This window comes from Talpa europaea, assembly GCF_964194135.1.
Source record: "Talpa europaea genome assembly, chromosome: 2".
In the NCBI taxonomy this organism is placed as follows: Eukaryota; Metazoa; Chordata; class Mammalia; order Eulipotyphla; family Talpidae; genus Talpa; species Talpa europaea.
The window spans coordinates 127,112,769-127,130,998 of record NC_140068.1 but is presented as its reverse complement, the minus strand read 5'-3'; positions in this window follow the sequence as shown (position 1 = coordinate 127,130,998).

Here is an 18,230-nt window from a genome sequence, read left to right as displayed (position 1 = left end):
TCATCACCAAAAGAACAAATGTCCCCATTGAAAAGTGGACAGAGATGTTGAAGAGAGCCTTGTCCACAGGAGACAGAGATGGCAGCAGGCACATGAACGTGGTTCCTCCTCTCCTATTCAGAAAGCAAATCAGAAGCAAAATGAGCGATCATCTCCTATCTGTTAAGAGGGTTATTATCAAAATAGACAAGAAACAAGTGATGGTAAAGTTGTGGAGAGAAAAAATTCTTTGTAGATTGTTGTTACAAATTTAAACTGTTCTAATCATGGAAATAGTGTAGCAATCCCTCAACAAAATTAAGAAAATAAATATCACATGACCCAGCTAGCTGACTTCTCTTTAGTTGTCAAGCTTTACCACAAAAATATACAAACTTAAATTCAAAGAGATATATGGAACACCATGTTCATCATAACATTATTCACAACACTCAAGACAGAGAAACAAACTCAGAGCCCACTGATAGATGATAAAATAAAAAAAAGTGACATATATGATATATATATATATATCATATATATATACAGTGGGAGACTACTCAGCTATAAAGAAGATGAAATCCTGCCGTTTGCAACAACATGGATTGACCTAGAGTATTTATATTTTGCTATCTAAAATAAGTCAGAGGGATAATAAAAGCACCATATGATTTTGTTACAGGGCAATGAGAGGAGCAGCCCAGACACCACAAACCTACCTGTTCTAAATGGGTTCTGCCGTCCTCCACATCACCACAAACATATGAGACTTTACTGGGAAGGAACTTCAATACAATTAGGAAACAATACAGGAAAGGCAGAGACTACAGTTTCTTTTTTTTTTTAATATTTTATTTTATATAATTCTTACATCATTTTTCCTCTTGGCACAATGTATGCATTTTCATTTTGGTTATATTCCCAATACAATTGCACCTCCCCCTTATTTTGACTCTAGTCCTTCCTCTCCCTGCCCTCCCTCCCTCCCCCCACCCCGCACCCCCTCCCCCTGCAGTGTGTCCCTATAGTTTCTAAATAAAGTATCCAATGTTACCAGTCCCCTTGTTGGTAAAAGTCCATCCAAAAGGGATAGGCCCAGAATAAGGTCCCAAAGCCTGCCACAGGTCTAAGGCATCTTCCAGTGGGGACCCATAGAAAAGGATCAGAAACCACCAGACAAGTCTGGAAGGAAAAGAGTAAATTATCAAAAGCAAGACAAAAACCGCCATTGCCACCTCCCCACGGGTCTCTCGCCCACATCTGTGTCACCCAGTCCACGACCAAAAGGCAAGCGTGGTTTCTTCACGCGTCTCTCTGCTCTACGTGCCTCCTCTGGGTCTCCTTCTGGCTCCATCCTGCTTCCTTCCTCAGTTTCCTCTGCAGCTTCTTCTCTCCCTGCTCAGCTCCACCCTCCCTTGGGTGGGGTGGGAACCTGGAACCTCCCCCTTTCCTGGGGACCACCCTGTAACAATTTCACTCCTATATAGATGATAAAGAAACAAAACAAAAGAACAAACAAAACAAACCAAAAACAACATCTTAGTTTGTAAGAACCAAATATTTGCTGCCAGAGGGAAACAGGAAAAGGGGCTGAGGAATTTGGGTGAAGGAGTTCTTGTATGGTGAAGAATAGAAACTGTTTATTCAAATGTTAATTTTCAATGTACACCAAAACCTATCCCTATATAATGGTACAAACCAGTGGAACTTCAGTAAAAATTAAAAGAAAATGAAGTGAAACACAAAGATGTTTATTAGAGCTCATGAAATTTGTGATAATTCCGAAGCTCCATTTGTATATATATGTAAAAAAGTAAAAGCTATTCTGAGATATTTTGACTTGCTCTCTTAGATGCAATCCTCATACTTTTCCTTTTTTAAATTTTTTCTCCCTCAGCAGTTAATTTTTAAAAACAATGGAATCAACTGATGGCCTATGAAGGGACATTTAAAAGTCTTAATTTCAGAGGACATTTATTCTGATTGCTGTGTGTTCTTTACAGTTTTTGCTATAATACATGGGAGTCAGAATCTCCAAGATGGATGAGGGTTGCTCAAAGACTCACATTTTGATGCAAATTTCCTAAGTCATCCTAAATTCCAGCCACTTCAAAATTCATGGAGCAAACCCAAAGATGTAAAATTGTGGAGAAAAGGGAAATGATTTCCTTAGAACAAGAAAATGACACCTCAGGCTAAATTCAACCTTGTAAATACAATGAAAAACCAGCCACATTCATTTGTTAATTGTCCTTGGCTATCTCCTTGCTGTAGTGCAGATTTTAGTAGTTGCAAAAGGAACTACAATATATGGTAAATAAAGTTTGAAATATTTATTCTTTGACAAGAGAGAAATTTGTCAATCCTTGTTCTACAGTCATGATTTGTAAACATTCAAGCGCAGCTTCTCTGGCATAGGGAGGGTGAAGAAAGAGATCTGAGCCTGTGTTCTTCTTCCCTTATCAGGTCTCTGAATCTACAGAAAATAAGGGAACTTTTTAGAGTTTGAAAATCAGTGAATTTATCTTTGATTGCCCCATCAATATTAGCTTGCTAATGCTGTTAATAACATTTATATCAGAAATAATAATAATTCAGGGTCAGTGATATAAGCGATGATTGGATAGTTCATTAAGTGGAACAAACATTATTAAGCAATCTTTGTGGTGGAACCATAGCTGGGGGAGGCGTGAGGTATGGGGGTGTAAGAGTGCGGCAGAGATGGAGTAGAGAACAGAAAAGAAGGATTTATTGAAATACCCTGCAAGGGAACAGGGGACAAGAGGGATCTATACAGCTGTGTGTGAAGGATTTGAGACTTTTACACTAGGGTTCCATAGGGTTTCTTACTTGGGGAGCCAGTTTGCACGGGTTATCGGCTGGGGTGTCTGCTCTTGGGTGCAGAACCTTGACACAGACACATGTGCAGGCCCTGCCTCTGCATTCCTGGAGTTGGGCTGGTTTATCTGCCATGGTGGTCAGTCTAGCGGCCCAGTTCCCATGGCAGCCTTATTGATGCCCTTCTCTGCTCAAGTCTCTCAAACATGACTGTGGGGTAAGAGTGAGAGCTTAGTTTTTAACCTTATGAAATGACACCCTGACACCCGTGTTGGGCCAGATGTATACTTCAGGAGTGACAACATGATCCTTTCTCTGGAAATCACAGTATTTTCTTTCCTTTTTCCAGAATTTATACTATTTTTGCTGATTGGATGGGCTCATGTTTTAATATTTGGTAATTAAACATGGTTTTGACAGGGAATGAGTAATAAAAAAATAAAGCAACCCAATTCAACCCCCTTTTGCTCTTTTGATTGTACCATAACTTACAACTTAATTGTCAGAAATTCTCTCTTAAGAAAATGTAGAATTGCTTCCGTGTTTAGCCTTTGGGGATTTGGGGTTCCCTTTTCGGTAATTTACTTGACATTTATTGATATAAGAGTGTTAAGTCATAAAGTGCATGCTTTGGATTGTTTCTGTCAGTAGAGACTTCCAAATTTAATGGATGCAGACAGGTGAAGACCAAGAAGATGGAATGTAAATCGCATATAGGAAATTACCCACTGTGGCAGAAAAACAGAAACCAAATGGTGGGGTAGTGTTAAATAAGGTTAAAATTAAGCCCCTACCCCTTGCCCAGCAGGAAGGTTTGGGAGGCTTGAACTCAGAGAGAACGGATAAGGCTGCTCTGGGTCCCAATCTGTAAGATGGATCCCTTTGACCAGGAATGTGGAGGCAAGGCCAGGACACATTCTGGGTCAAAGGTCAAGCCCCCAGGATCAGACACCCCTGTACTAACCAGCCCAAAACTAACTCCCCAAAGCAAAACTGACAAAACTATTTATAAAAGGGAGCCCAAAATCTTTCTTCACTTGCAGATCTTTCCTGTCTCCCTAGCTGCTTCTCTTAGCAGTGTATTTGAACAAATGTGCCTTTTCTGTTCTCCAGTCTGCCTCCGGTGAAATTTTTCACCCCTGCACCTCTGGTCTGTCAAGGTATCATTAAGAATTTGAAAACCAAGCCCCCACTCCTTGGCCAGAGGCAAGTTTGGGAGGCTGGAATGATAAAGGGAGTGGATGGAACTGCCATGGAAACATGGACATTAAGCTAGTGAGGCCCAGAACTGATGATCCTCTATGCTGATTCAGATCATCAGTCAGGACACACCCAAGACTAGTCACCCTAACCAGTCAATGGTTCTAAAGCGTAGAGACTTGGGACCCAAACTCTGAGCAGTCCACCCTTCCTGTTTCGCCCTCTGCTTCTTTTAGCAGTGTATTTCAATAAATTCACCTGGTATTTCCCATCTGTATCTGGTGAACCATTTCACCCCTGCAACAGGGCCTCCACCTTGATTTTTCCCCACAACATTCTATATCAATAATCTTTGTTAGATAGAGTGGTGTGATTTCTTATAAAAGAAGATGGAACCTAACCTCTTCAACTACACCAATCTTCCATCTACCCAAACCTCTACTCTTTGTTCTCTGAATTCAGCAAATAAAAATAAAACTTAAAAAAAAAAAGCATGGGCCTCCCCTGGTGGCGCAGCGGTTGAGTGCTAGGTTGCGAAGCTGCCCGCAGACTCTGCACTGCCGGTTCGATCCCTGGCCACCAGCGAGGGTCTCACATGGCGCTACAGAACTCTCCTGTTGTGCCCGCTGCTCCCCTCAGCAGTGTATTTTGTCACTCTGCCTATTCTGTTCTCTGCTCTGGCTCTGGTGAATTCTCTTACCCTCCCCCACTTCTGACTGTACCCAGGTCTTGTATAAATAAATACATAAATCTTTAAAAAAAAAAAAAAAGCAAATAGCAATTACATCTACCAAGTTGCTCAGGATAGAAAGTTTGGCAGCATCTTTAATTTCTGTCTTTCCCTCATTTTCTATATCCATCCAAAGCAGCCCTATTAGCTAACATCCTAAGCAAAGTACCATTCTGACCCACACCTCTCTCTTTGTCTACTGCAAGTTTCTCTGTTGTTTTCCCTGTTGCATCTTGTTCTCCTACAATCTAGTTTCCCCAATGCAAAGAGATTTTCCTCAAACACAAATTATTCAATTCACTCCACTCGCCAACACCTCTCTCCATTTTCACAATTAGCATGAAGTTCAGGCCATCCCCCTGAATTAGGAAGTTCTGAGTGACTAGTTTCTGTGAATATCTTTGACCTTGTCTCACAATTCCTTATCCTTTGTCCACATGAAACACTGACCTGCTTTTTCTTACTGCAGGGTGATTCAGTCCTTTCTGCCTCTCTGTGCTCCCCTCTGCAATTGTGCTTTCTCCCAAACTTTGCTGTATGCATCCTGGTCTGTAAATAGAGTTCATATTGTCATTTATTGAAGTCTTATAATTTCCATGAAAGAATAATGTTTTCATAGCTTTACAGATACATACATTTTATTAAAAATATCTTGATGGGTTTCATATTTTGATGTTATCCTAAATGGCATTGAAAATTCAATTGGTTTGTTTCGATCCTTTGTACAGTTCCTATCACCATTTGTTATTTCTCTGTTGGATATTTTAAAACTTATTTATATTGCTTTTATTCCCTGCCACTGAAAAGTCAGTTTTATCACAACAATCTCTCTATATCTTGATCACTAGAACACTATCAATTCTACAAAAGTACAGTGTAGTTTCTCAATAATTAGTCATTGTTTCTTTTGAGTGAATATCATATATAGGTAACCTTGGAAAAAGTAATTAGCCTCTCTAAATCTCCTTCCTCAGATATTAATATATATGTAAGTGCACATATTGATATATGTAATATACATAGAATTAAACCAATGATACTTATACTTCCTGATATTTATCACTATTAAATCACTTTATTTTGGTTGAAGTGTTAAAAGCAACCTAAAAAACAAAGTATTCTGAATTTCCTAACATTTTTGTTTAGTTTCAAGCACACTGGTACTGTTATGACCTATTGGATTTGTTAGTATATTCCTTCTCAAAGGAACTTTTGTGCATATAGTATTATTATTTAATGTTATTTTTCTACTAAACTGACTGCATTACACAATTACAGCCCCGCAAAAAGAAAGACAGGCTGAAAAAGAATCCTGAAATTACCTCTTGAAAATTTTAGAATTTAAACCTTACTAGTTCATTGCAACAGCAGTAACTGTGCCTTTATTTTTTTTTTTTAATTTTCTTAAAGATGTATTTTATTTATGCAAGCACCGGGGTGCAGGCCAGATGCGCGGGAGGGTGAGAGGATTCCCCAAAGACAGCCTGGAACAGAACAGACAGACTGACTGAAATCCACTGCTGAGGGGAGCAGCGGGCGGGGCAGGAGGGGTCTGCGCGCCACGTGGGCCCTCGCAGGCGCGGCAGAGGCTGTGGACAGCTCCCCAGCGCGCGCCCAACCGCCTGCGCCCCCTGTTTGCTGTTCTCCCCACAGTGTGAGCGCGACAGTAAAGCATCTGCACAAGGCGGGGCCAGGATGGGGACGCCTGGAAAAGCCAAAACCCAGGACGGGATTGCTCAGGACAGATGAAAGGGCCTCTCGGGCATTCCAAGGGTTGTCGTTAAGCAGCAGCTTTTTCGTTAAGGCTGAGAAACCGCTGGCGGTTCCCTCTGCCAATGGCTGTGGCCTGTGGCTCTGACGCCACAAAGAGCCCTTGTGACGGCACCGGCACCGCCTGCATCAGGCCCGCCCGGACTGCGCCTGTGTCCTCAGGAGCCGGGAAGCTCTGGACAGTGACCTGTGCACTCCGGACGACGAGAGAGACCGTGAGAACCTGTTTTGGGGTATTTGGTTCTCTTTGGGTTTATTTATTGGTTTATTTATTTAATTATTTGTTTAGGCTATTTATTTTAGTTATTTTATTTTTCTTTCTTTGTTTTTTACCTTATTTTCCTTGTTTTTTTTTTTTTTTTTTTGTATTTGCTTATAGTCAGGGCTGGTGAGGGTGGTCAGCGAAGTCAAGCGCACAGGCGCTATGTCCCAGGGACGGCAAGGGCAAAGCTACCTGGTGCTGCGGGAGCTGGGGCGGGGCTCCCACGCCAAGGTGATGCTGGCGCTGCACGCGCTCACGGGCACGAAGGTGCTCATCAGGGGCGTCCTCAAGTCCGAGGTGCACGACCTCCGCCTCCTGGCCCGCGAGATGGGGTGCATGAAGGCCCTTCACCACCCGAACATCGTGGAGCTCTTCCAGGTGGTGGACACCGGGCCGGAGCTGCAGCTGGTCATGGAGTATGTGCAGGGGGAGGACCTGCAGGACTTCCTGGACAGGCGTGGGCGCCTGGGCTAGTGCGAGGCCCGCCCGCTCTTTCGGCAGATCCTCGCGGCCCTCAGCTACTGCCATGCCAAAGGCATCGCGCACAGGGATGTGAGGCCTGAGAACATTCTGCTGACCCGAGAGGGGAAAGTCAAGCTGGCGGACTTTGGGCTCAGCGTCCAGGCCTTCAACCGGGCGCTGAGCAGGTGCTGCTGTCGCCCAGAATACAGGGCCCCCGAGGTCTACCTTGGCCAGCGCTACAATGGCCCCAAGGTGGACGTGTGGAGCCTGGGCGTCGTGTTCTATAAAATGGTGACCGGCACACTGCCCTTCAGGGGCCCAAACCTCTGGGCGATCAGGGTGCGCGTCGTGGGCAGGCGGGTCCAGCTGCCCGACTATCTCACGGAGCAATGCCAGGACCTACTGGCCAAAATGCTGGCACCAGACCCCTGGAGGCGCAGCACCCTGGAGAGCATCCGGCAGCACGCCTGGGTAGCAGAAAAGACTGAGGGACTCCTGCCCTTCAGCGAGCTGTCCCTCAGCCCCCAGGACCCGGCCATAATCAAAGGTATGGAGCGCCTGGGCTACCAGAGGCAGGAAATTCGGGAGGCCATTGACGCTAACAAGTACGACAAGGTCATGGCCACCTACCTGATCCTCCGCTCCAGGAAGCAGGCAGGGGAGGAGGACTATGAGGAGGAGGGCCAGGAGCGGCCCAGGCGCGTCACTTTCCAGGTGCCAAAGCTCGTCACCTTCCGGGAGCCCGGTGACCCCGATTCCAAGGACAGCCTCCCGCAGCCTGAGGTTTCGGGGAATACCCCAAGGCCGGGTATCCTGCGAAAGCAGGAAGTCCAAAAGAGGGCAAAGGATGCCACCCCGGGCACCAGGGTCATCTCCGCAGGAGTCCCTGAGCTGGTGGAAGCCCAGAAGCACACCACCGCCGCAGGGCCAGGCCGCCTGTTAGATGATGCCCCGAAGGGCAGACCCTCTGCGCTAGGCCCGGTACTGGAGGACGCCTGGGGGGACACCAGCACCTCTGTGGCCAGACCCCAGCAGGAGGACACCAGGGAGCACAGTAGCACCTTGGTGTCAGTCCTCCAGCTGGAGGACACTGGGGAGCACGGCAGCACCACTGAGACAGGCCCCCAGCTGGAGAGGGACCAGGAAAGCAGGGCCAGCACGATCTGTCCAGCTCCACAGGCCTCCAGCACCCCCCAAAGACCTCCCCCAAGACGTGGCTGGCCTTCCAGTGCAGTGGCCCCTTCAGCAATCATCAGGGCCAGAGACAGGGTATTAGATATTATCCTAGAATTTTGTTGCTGCTGTGCAACATTTGAATTGCAGAGCAACAAAGACTAAAAATAGCACCACACCAGACAAAAGCCTCCCCACCCCAAAGCACAAAGTGGCCATGGGGAACAGGAGTACACCAGGGAAGGTTGAGGCTCTGGAGAGGCTCAGGGACTGGGCCCAGTCACAGGAGCCAGGAGCAGCATGAGACCCATGGGACTGCAGCACAGAAATCTGGGCAAAACTGATGTCCCTGAGCAGAGCAGGTGAAGGGCCAGGAGGGCCACGGAACTGGTGAAACACCTGGAGGGGAGCAGAGTGGGTGAGTGGTGGGGTGTGGAGGGGCTGGGGAGAGCTGAGCAGGTACAGGGCCCAGGAGGGGTATGAGGCTGTGTGGGTGGCCCCAGGGCCAGAGGCAGGAAACCCTGGGCCTCTCTCCCCCATCATAGGCTCAGTTCCCTGAGGACCATACTGCCCCCTTGCTGGGAGAGACCTGCTGCTCTATCCTGGGCACAGGGATGGCATAGAGGATGCAGGAGCTCTTGCAAAGGCTTGGGTCCAGGTGGTAAAACGTGCAGATTGCAAGGAGCAGATAGAGAAGGTCTCTAGCTCCCCTTAAGAAAGACTCGGGGACCAGTATATTAGAATCCAAACAGGACTCTTCAAGGTGGACAGAGTTTATGCACAGACCAACCTTACTCCACACGACCTGCTCAGCTGGAAAATCTGCACATCTTCCTACACCAGGAAGCCCTAGGCTGTGACCAAACTCAGTCCCACAGTGAGCATTGTCACCTCAAATTTTTGCAGCTTGGGATTCTTACACAGTGTCAGCCCAGCTGGTATTTCCCCTTTTAAAAATCCTCTCCAGAAGGCCACCCACCCCTCCTCCTCCCTGGATTCAAACCCTGCAGGGTGACCTTAGCCAAATTGGAAACGTTAATATCGCCCAACAGATGCAGGCTTTGGACACCAGTCTCTGTCAAGTAAATCACTGGGTCCAGGAACGAAAAGCTACAGGGGCTGTCTACCTTAAATTTGTGTTTTTTATCATTGTTTAGATGGTGTTCAAGATGGGTAAAATGAAATGGCATAAGAAAGAAAGAAAGCAAAAGAAAGTGTTGAAGGTCTGAGAGAGATTTTGGTGAGAAATCATGTGTACTCAGGTGTCTCCCCCTCCTCCAACACATTCATGGACTTGCTCATCTGACCAGCAAAGTCCCCTCTGATCGATACTTCGTCAGCCGAAGCTGGGGCCAGGACATCCAAATGTGGACCAGCTCTCCCTTACTGCCATGGATCCTGCCCCTAGTAGGCCCAGTGATTATGATGATGCTTTTCTTTGTTTCTACACCCTGTTTTCTCTGCTTTATCCACGCAAAGCTCTCTGAGATGAGCCTTCGCTCTCCCAGACCCGGGAAAGCCATTCCTGTTATTGACAGATGAGCAACAGGGCATTGCTCTAGGGGTTCTGGGCCAACCTGGGCTGTCCAGCGACCAGTTGCTTATTTCCCTAAACAAAGGGATCCCACTGTAAGAGGATGGCAGCCCTGCCTGCACGCACTTGCGGCAGCTGCTCGTCTCGCTAGACAGGCCTTAAAACCCACACTGGGCCAATCTGTAGATGTTAATTCTCCACATCGGCTCCAGGACCTACTCAAGCAGTATGTATGCAAGTGCTGGGCCCAACTCGGGCACGCATCACTGCTCCCCTGGTCCAGGTTCCACTCAGCCTACAGAGCAGAGACCCACTGTTTCTAATCCCATCACTTCAAGCCACTTCCCGTTCTTCTGTCTATACCTGGAAATTCCAGATCAGCGCAGCCTCAGGCAAAGTATTAGCACACACAGGGCCTCTGAACCTAACCTTATTTTTTTCTTTTTGCCCCATGCTTACTGCATTTCATCCAACACGGGATCCAAGATCCGCCCCGTAGCACCTTTAACCAACTCCTCCACCCATGTCCTCGTGTCCCTGCAAAGACCTTCTCATAACCAGGCCTGAGCCCCCACCCCGGTCTTCGCCCCCGTCCAGCAGGAAGTAGCCAAAGAAAGAACCGTCGCCCCTTTTCCTATCAACAAAAGGCTGGTATGAAAGGTCCATGCAGGGGCCAGGAATGGGGAAGCCGATATACAAACAACAAGATGGCCCTGACACCAGTACCCCTGATTCCATCAAACTGAAACTGAAGCCATAAGCAGGGGAAAACAACTCGGCTCCACGAAAAAACAACTTTGTTCCACCTAAACCTGTTCCCCCCTGCCAACCCAGTTTTCCTGCCTAACCTCTCCTCACCCTATGAAATGACATCTCCCCCCACGACGGGCGTGACTTCAGGGACACCCCACCTTGAATCAGCAAAGCTCGCCTGGGGGCACAATGAATGTCCCTTCCTTTGAGAAAGTTTAGCCTGGCTCCCCTTTTCTTAACCGCGCCAAACCTTTCATCTTGGTGCCCGAAACCTGGAAGGCTGTGTCCCCTGGCGCTGGGGCCGCCTTCCCGTCCCTGGGACCTCTCCTCTCCATGGCAGACGCCTCACATCCACCACCGGCCTTGATCCTTGGGGTGAGTCACCTGCCTGACCCTCCTTCCTAGGAGGCCCTCACCCCTGGTTACCTGGCTCCTCTCCTCACCCCCATCCTGGTCGACTGTTCCATAAACCGCGGGCCTACACCAGCCGACCCCCATTGCTCCTGGTTCTGATTTGGGGAAGCCCATCCAGTCCAGGTGTCCCTTTCTCATGCCCTCCCATCTCTCCCTCCTGCAAACCAGTTGTACTTTCCAAGTCTCCAGTCTCCTCTCCCTCTTCGCCCTCTCCTCTTCTGCGTTCTCTTGTCCTCTAGATGTTCAGTCTTCACCTCCTTCAGCTGCCCAGGCCTGCCCCCGCTTCCACCTCCCAGCTACCACACCTGCTCTCACAGTCGTCCTCTTTGTCCCCTTAGGGAGGTTGCGGGGACTGAAGGAGCAGGTGGAGTCCACGATCCTTTCCCTCTGTCTGATCTCTCCCAGATTGAAAAGCATCTCGGCTGTTTCACTAAGGACCCCACTACTTACACCAAAGAATTTCGTTATCTTACCCAAGGTTACACCTAAGGTTACACCTATAACCTTCGGTGTCATGACTACACGTTATCCTCTCTTCCACCCTGACCTCTAATCAAAGAGAACGTGTTTTTCAGTCTGCTCAAGGCCACCCAGATCAGGCCACTTCACTGACACAACCATGCCCCAGGCCCTGAAGCAGGTCCCCGCCAGGAGCCTGGCTGGGAATCCCAGACTGACACTGATGCGGGTCGCAGGGGCAGGGCTCGCTGCCTCTTAGCCAGGCTCCAAGCAGCAGCCTGTCTCCAAGGCAGTTAATTTTGACAAGCACGGGAGATCACCCAGTTCCACCCCATACGAGGAGGACAGTGACTACAAACAGCGATGAAGAGCATGTGGGTGCTAGATCTGTTCATAAACCTACCCGGGATGGGTTGGTTGCACTACAACTAGCGTAGACAACAGGATGGTTCAAAGCAGGACGGCTCTACGCAGACGAAACCCTTTGGAACCTGGGGAGGGGTTGCCAGGTGGCCAGCCACGAGCAGATGGTACTCGGTGGCCAACCTCCTCGCCCTGTGGGCACCTCTCCAGGAATGGCCAGAGGTAGATGGATCCCCAGGGCAGTTGGAACAGGCCCTGTATGAAATAGAAGAAACCCTGAGTGGATGTGTTATAGGACAGGGAGAGGGGCAGCCCAAACCCCGCAAACCTGCCTATTCTACATGGGTTCTGCCATCCGCCGCATCAACACAAAACATAGGAGACTTTAATGGGAAGGAACTTTAATAAAACTAGGAAACAATACAGGGAAGGCAAAGAGTCTAGTTTCTAAATGAAACATCCAGAGTTACCCGTCCCCTCGTGGGTAAAAGTCCATCCAAATGGGATTGGCCCAGAACAAGGCCCCAAAGCCTGCTACAAGTCTAAAGCATCTTCCAGTGGGGACCCACAGAAAAGGGTCACAAACAACTGAACAAGCCCGGAAGGAAAAGAGCAAAATCAACATCAAGATAAAAGCTGCCATTGTCACCTCCCCACGGGTCTCACCCACATCTGTGTCACCCAGTCCACGACCAAAAGACAAGCACAGTTTCTTCACGTGTCTCTAGGCTCCATGCGCCTCCTCCAGGTCTCCTTGCTCCATCCTGCTTCCTTCCTCAGTCTCTTCTTCAGCTTCTCCTCTTCCTGCTCAGCTCCACCCTCCCTTGGGTGGGGCAGGGAACCTCCCCATCTCCTGGGGACCACCCTGTTACAGATGCAGTTCCCGCGAGGTGGCAGGAGCAGTGGGATGGGTGTTTCTCACAGCTCTGCTTGAGTCCAGGCAGAAAGAGCAATCTAGAGTCCAGCGAGTATGGGATGAGATGCGGGAAAAGATGCGAAAACTACAATGTTTGAGGATTCTGGAGGAAGAAGTTCAGAGAAACCAACCCACCATTCTGGAGATGCCAGACTCCAGCTCAGAAAGGAAGGAGAGGGAGGCTGGCCCTTTGCCCGAATCGCAGCTGGTGGTGGGAAACCAACCCATGACTCCAGAGATGCCAGACCCCTCCTCAGGACAGGAGGAGAGGGAGGCTGCCCCTTTGCCCGAGTCACAACCAGCAATGGCAAACCAACCTGCGACCCCTGAGATGCCGGACTCCTCTGGAGAGGAGGTGGAGGCTGGTCCCATGCTCCGGGCCCGCCGAGTGGTGACTCAGAAATAAAGCGGCAGCCACCCATGGCCCCAGGTGGGTGGTCAGGCTGCTGGACCACCACAAATGACAGAATTTACTTCCTATCAACCATACACCCAGGCGGAACTGGTGGACTTGGACAAACAGTTTCCACCAGAAACCAGGGGAACCCTTGGCAGCCTGGCTGCTACATTTGTGGGGCCTGGGGCTGGATGGGATCATTTGCACGGCACAAGTGATGGAGAGACTGGCCTCCATGGTTTACACCCATCCTTGCGACAGAGGCTACAGAACAGACAGCAGTATGGCCAGGGCGACCACACCCTCCGGGAATGGATAATGGCTGCCATACGGACAGTCTGGCTGATGCAGGAGACGTGCCGGACACAGTAAGTGGATGGCAGACGTACGCCGAGCTGGTACAGGTCCTTCGGGAATTGGGGATGCAGCAGGCCATGTTTAATGTGAATTCCCGTGGTCCTGATGATGAGCGTTTCACAGCAGGGATGAGAGACTTGGTATTAAAAAATGTCCCCTCATCCTCATTCGGATCCCTCAAGGCAGTTGTAGCACCCCATGTGAGTCGTCAGCTACACGACGTCACAACAGTGATAGCCAGCTTGGGCGAAGTTGAGAACTGGCGCTCTCAAACTCAGGAGGGAATATGGGTAGTTGTTGAAAAGTTAAAAGGAATGCCAAGGAGGGAAAGGAATCTTCTTGGCACCACAGAATTTATTAAAGTCACCCATAACCAAATGTGGACAGATTTAGTGAGAGCAGGTGTAGATAGCACTAAAATACACGCACAGCCCAATCTATATTTGTTGGAATTATGGCAGCAGCTGCAAGAAGACCAGAGGTTCACGCCCATGAGAAGGACTGCTGCTCAGAGGGAGCCTGGAAGCTCCAGGCCTCAGGCACATGTCCTGCGCCTGGAAGACACTTGCTGCCAACCCTATCCTCGGGTGAGGCCTGATCGCTTTCAAATAGGGTGAGGGCCAAGGAACCTGTCCACAGGGGACGGGCGGGGACCGGAGGCCACATGTGGAGCTTGCCATCCACTGGTCCCCAACTAACATGCAAAGGGTTTTAGCTCTGGTAGACACAGGAGCAGAATGTACTCTGCTCTATGGAAATCCAGAAAGATTTCACAGGTCTACTTGTATTGATGGCTATGGAGGCCAGAGTGTCAAGGTGACAGCAGTGAGACTATCTCTGGGGATTGGGCCATTACCCCCCAAAAGAGTATAAAGTATATGTGTTGCCCGTCCTGGAGTACATCCTGGGGGTGGATGTACTAAGTGGCTTATGGCGAGAGACCACAGCCGGAGAGTTTCACCTTAGAGTGCGTGTGGTAAAGGCAGTGGTGAGAGGACACGCTAAGCATCTGCCCACACAACTGCCAGTCCCTAGGCGAGTGACTAATACCAACCAATATCAGTTGCCCGGAGTCTACAAGGAAATTGGGCACAATATCAGAACTGGAGAAAGCGGGCATTGTGCGTACTGCCCACAGCCCCGACAATTCACCGGTGTGGCCAGTGAAGAAGCCGATGGCTCTTGGCGCATGACGGTAGATTATCATGAGTTAAATAAGCTAGTTCCCACTTTGCATGCTGCAGTGCCTTCGGCAGCAGATTTGGGGATCATCTGCTGGTGCCAATGAATGTCTTTTGCCACTAGGTTGGTACCTCGCCTGGACTAACTTGTATTCTGTTGTATTTTGTTGTTATAGTGTGATGTGTACTATTTACTTTTATGGGACATGGCTGCGTTGTTTATGTTTGCTAAGAAACAAAATTGTCTATATGTAGATGGTCTGGCAGAAAACCCTGAGGGGGTGGATTGTAGGGTAAGGTAAAAAGTATCAGGCTTTTCTGCTCTCCCGCCATTAGGAGAGATGACGCATCAGTGCGGGCCTGAACGCAGGCCTGATGGCGGCACCTGGAGTAGGGTGGGGGTGCGGTGTCGAGGGTGGAGGAGGACAGTGGAGTGTGTGGAGGAGAGCGGCGACTACAAACAAGAGCGAGGAGCATGTGGCTGCTAGAACCGTTCATAAACACACCTGGAATGGGTTGGTTGCGTTACAGCGGGGTCCTGGGCTTCACTCTGGGATAGGTATCTGCAGAGCTCCCCTGTCAGTGGCACGCGGCGAGTTTCCCAGGCGAGTTTCTCCACGAGACAGAGACGGTAGTTACATTTAAAAAACAGGTTTATTGGGGAAAGGGAAAGGGGCAGGTTTTGCTGAGAGAGGCCTGCATGGTTGAAGGCTGGCAGCCTTGACAGGTCATAGGCGGGCAGGAAGCTGCTGCCCTGCAGAGGGAGAGAGTTGGTAAGAAGAGGAACCTACACAGTCCCAGGTGGGCAGAGGGAGTGCTGCCCCGAGCCAGTGCAGAGACTTTACAGACACAGTCCTCTTCTGTTTGGGGGGGTCACTCCTTGTGAGCCGTCAGTTGGTTGCTGATTTTGGATAACCACGCAGAATCCAAGAGGCACTGGAGATACCAGGATGGGGAGTGGAGATTCCAGGATGGGCCCAATCTCCAAATCTTTCCCCTCAGGCCTGTGCTCCACTCCCTAGAGCATCTGATCCTGCTTGGGTCTCATGCCTTGTGATAAGGCCCTGGTGCCTAAGGGTCATGACCTCTACCGCTGAGTTAATGGTCATGCTATTTGCCTCTATCCCTACCTCCTTGTGAGTCAGGTTCTGGTGTCAGGGTACCTCCTTTCCAATCTTTCTATTCTGTCTGCTATTAAGGTATTCCTATTTTGTGAGGAGGGGAAGCTGGGTCCCGAATGCTGGGTGAGTATGGAGTAAGTGGCTCCTATAGCAATCAGAGAATTAATATCTTACCTGTGACATCCAGGGTTACTCTAGGCTTAACCACAGAGACCATGACATTGGGGACCTGGTGACGTCCTTGGGCCCTATCACTTGTCATCCAGGAGGTGTCAGTAGTCAGTCTACTACAGGGCAGGGAGAGGGGCACCCCAGAACCCCCAAAGCTGCTTGCTCTAAATAGTTTCTGCCATCTGCCGCATGGACACAAAACATTTAAGACTTTAATGGAAAGGAACTTTAACACAATTAGTAAACAATACAGAAAAGACAAAGAATCTGTTAGAGGTCAGGGAGAAGGGCAGCCCAGACACCACAAACTTGCCTGCTCTAAATAGGTTCTGCCATCCGCCGCATCAACAGAAAACATATGAGACTTAAATGAAAAGGAACGTTAATACAATTAGTAAACAATGCAGGAAAGGTAAAGAATATAGTTTCTAAAATAAGCATCCAAAGTTACCCATCCCCTTGTGGGGAAAAGTCCACCCAAACAGGATTGGCCTAGAGCAAGTCCTGAAAGCCTCTCCAAAGTCTAAAGCGCCTTCCAGTGGGGACCCACAGAAAAGGATCAGAAACAACTAGACAAGTGTGGGAGGAAAACAGCAAAATCAAAATCAAGACAAAAACCACCATTGTCACCTCCCCACCGGTCTCTTGCCCATGCTGTTGTCACCCAGTCCACGACCAAAAGGCAAGTGCAGTTTCTGCACGTGTCTCTCGGCTCCATGTGCCTCCTCCAGGTCTCCTTCTGGCTCCATCCTGCTTCTTTCCTTCTCAGTCTCCACTGCAGCTTCTTCTCTCCCTTCTCAGCTCCCTTCCCTCTCTTCCTTTGGGTTGGGCAGGGAACCTGGAACTTCCCCTTTACCTGGGGACCACCCTATTATCTTGGATATCTCATACAGAAACACATATTTTAACTGTCTTAATTTGTTTAGGTGAGATGTCATTAAATTTTAGTTTTCTTATAATAAGAAGCAAAAAAATAAACCTGCAAGCTCAACAATATTTAGAGAAAGTGATATTGTTTAACATTCTCATTCTTAAACTTAATAAGACCTTAGTTTTATATGAAATTTGGCCACCATTTAAATAGTGATAAAAGAAAAAATTTAAGGGAGAGATACCAATTGTAGCTGTTAGTTTTTCTTAGGACAGGAATTTTAAATTAATTTCAGAGTTGCAAATTCTAACATCCCAAAAACCAAATTTCTTTCTTAGGCAAGTACTAGATAGATTGATGAAAACCAAGAAAAATAAGAGAGACTTAATATCATATACATTTCCTACATACCTGTGAGGAACACAGTGTTGCTAAGGAACTTGCCCATGAGGCTAGATTTTGCTAGGACAAGGGGAAAGAAAGAAGTCAATCTGGGATTTTTCTGGAAAAGAATTTTATCAAGAGATTTAGGACTAACCATCAAAATGCAAACTTATCTTTTTTGATGTAGACTAGGTCAATTACTCTTTTTTTTTTCCTGAATACTGTGTGCTTCCTTTTGAAAATAGAGACATTTCAACATAAAATATTGATACTCAACATGAAAACTGTAAGGCTTGAATGCTACAAATTCAACCATTAAGTTTTGATCTAGTTTTTGATTACCAAAATCTTAAATCCTGATCTCAAAATTGGGAATTTTTTATTAGACTTTATATAGTTGTCATTTATAACTAATACTCCTAAGGCATTAGATAGTGATACAAACAGATTTTTTGATTTTTTTTTTAAAACTTTGGTCATGTGCATTAGTTTTAAAAAGTAGTTATTCTTTTTTTTAATAATAAATTTTATTTTTATATTCCCCAACAATTGCAACCCCCCCCCATTCTGACCCCAAACCCTCCCCTCCCGCCACCCACCCCCAAAAAAGTGTCACTGGTTCAAAGTTTTTTGTTGATTTTGATTTTTACTTTCATATAGTTACTCATGTTCCTGGTCCCTTATTTAAGTTTTCTAGATTCCTGCTATGAGTGAGTCCATCCGGTAGTTTTGCTTTTCTTTCTGGCTTATTTCGCTGAGCATGATCCCTTCCAGCGCCATCCATGTTGCTGCAAACTGCATGTGTTTATCTTTTTTGAATGCTGAGTAATATTCCATGGTATATATGTACCACATCTTCTTGATCCAGTCATCTATTTTTGGGCATTTGGGCTGT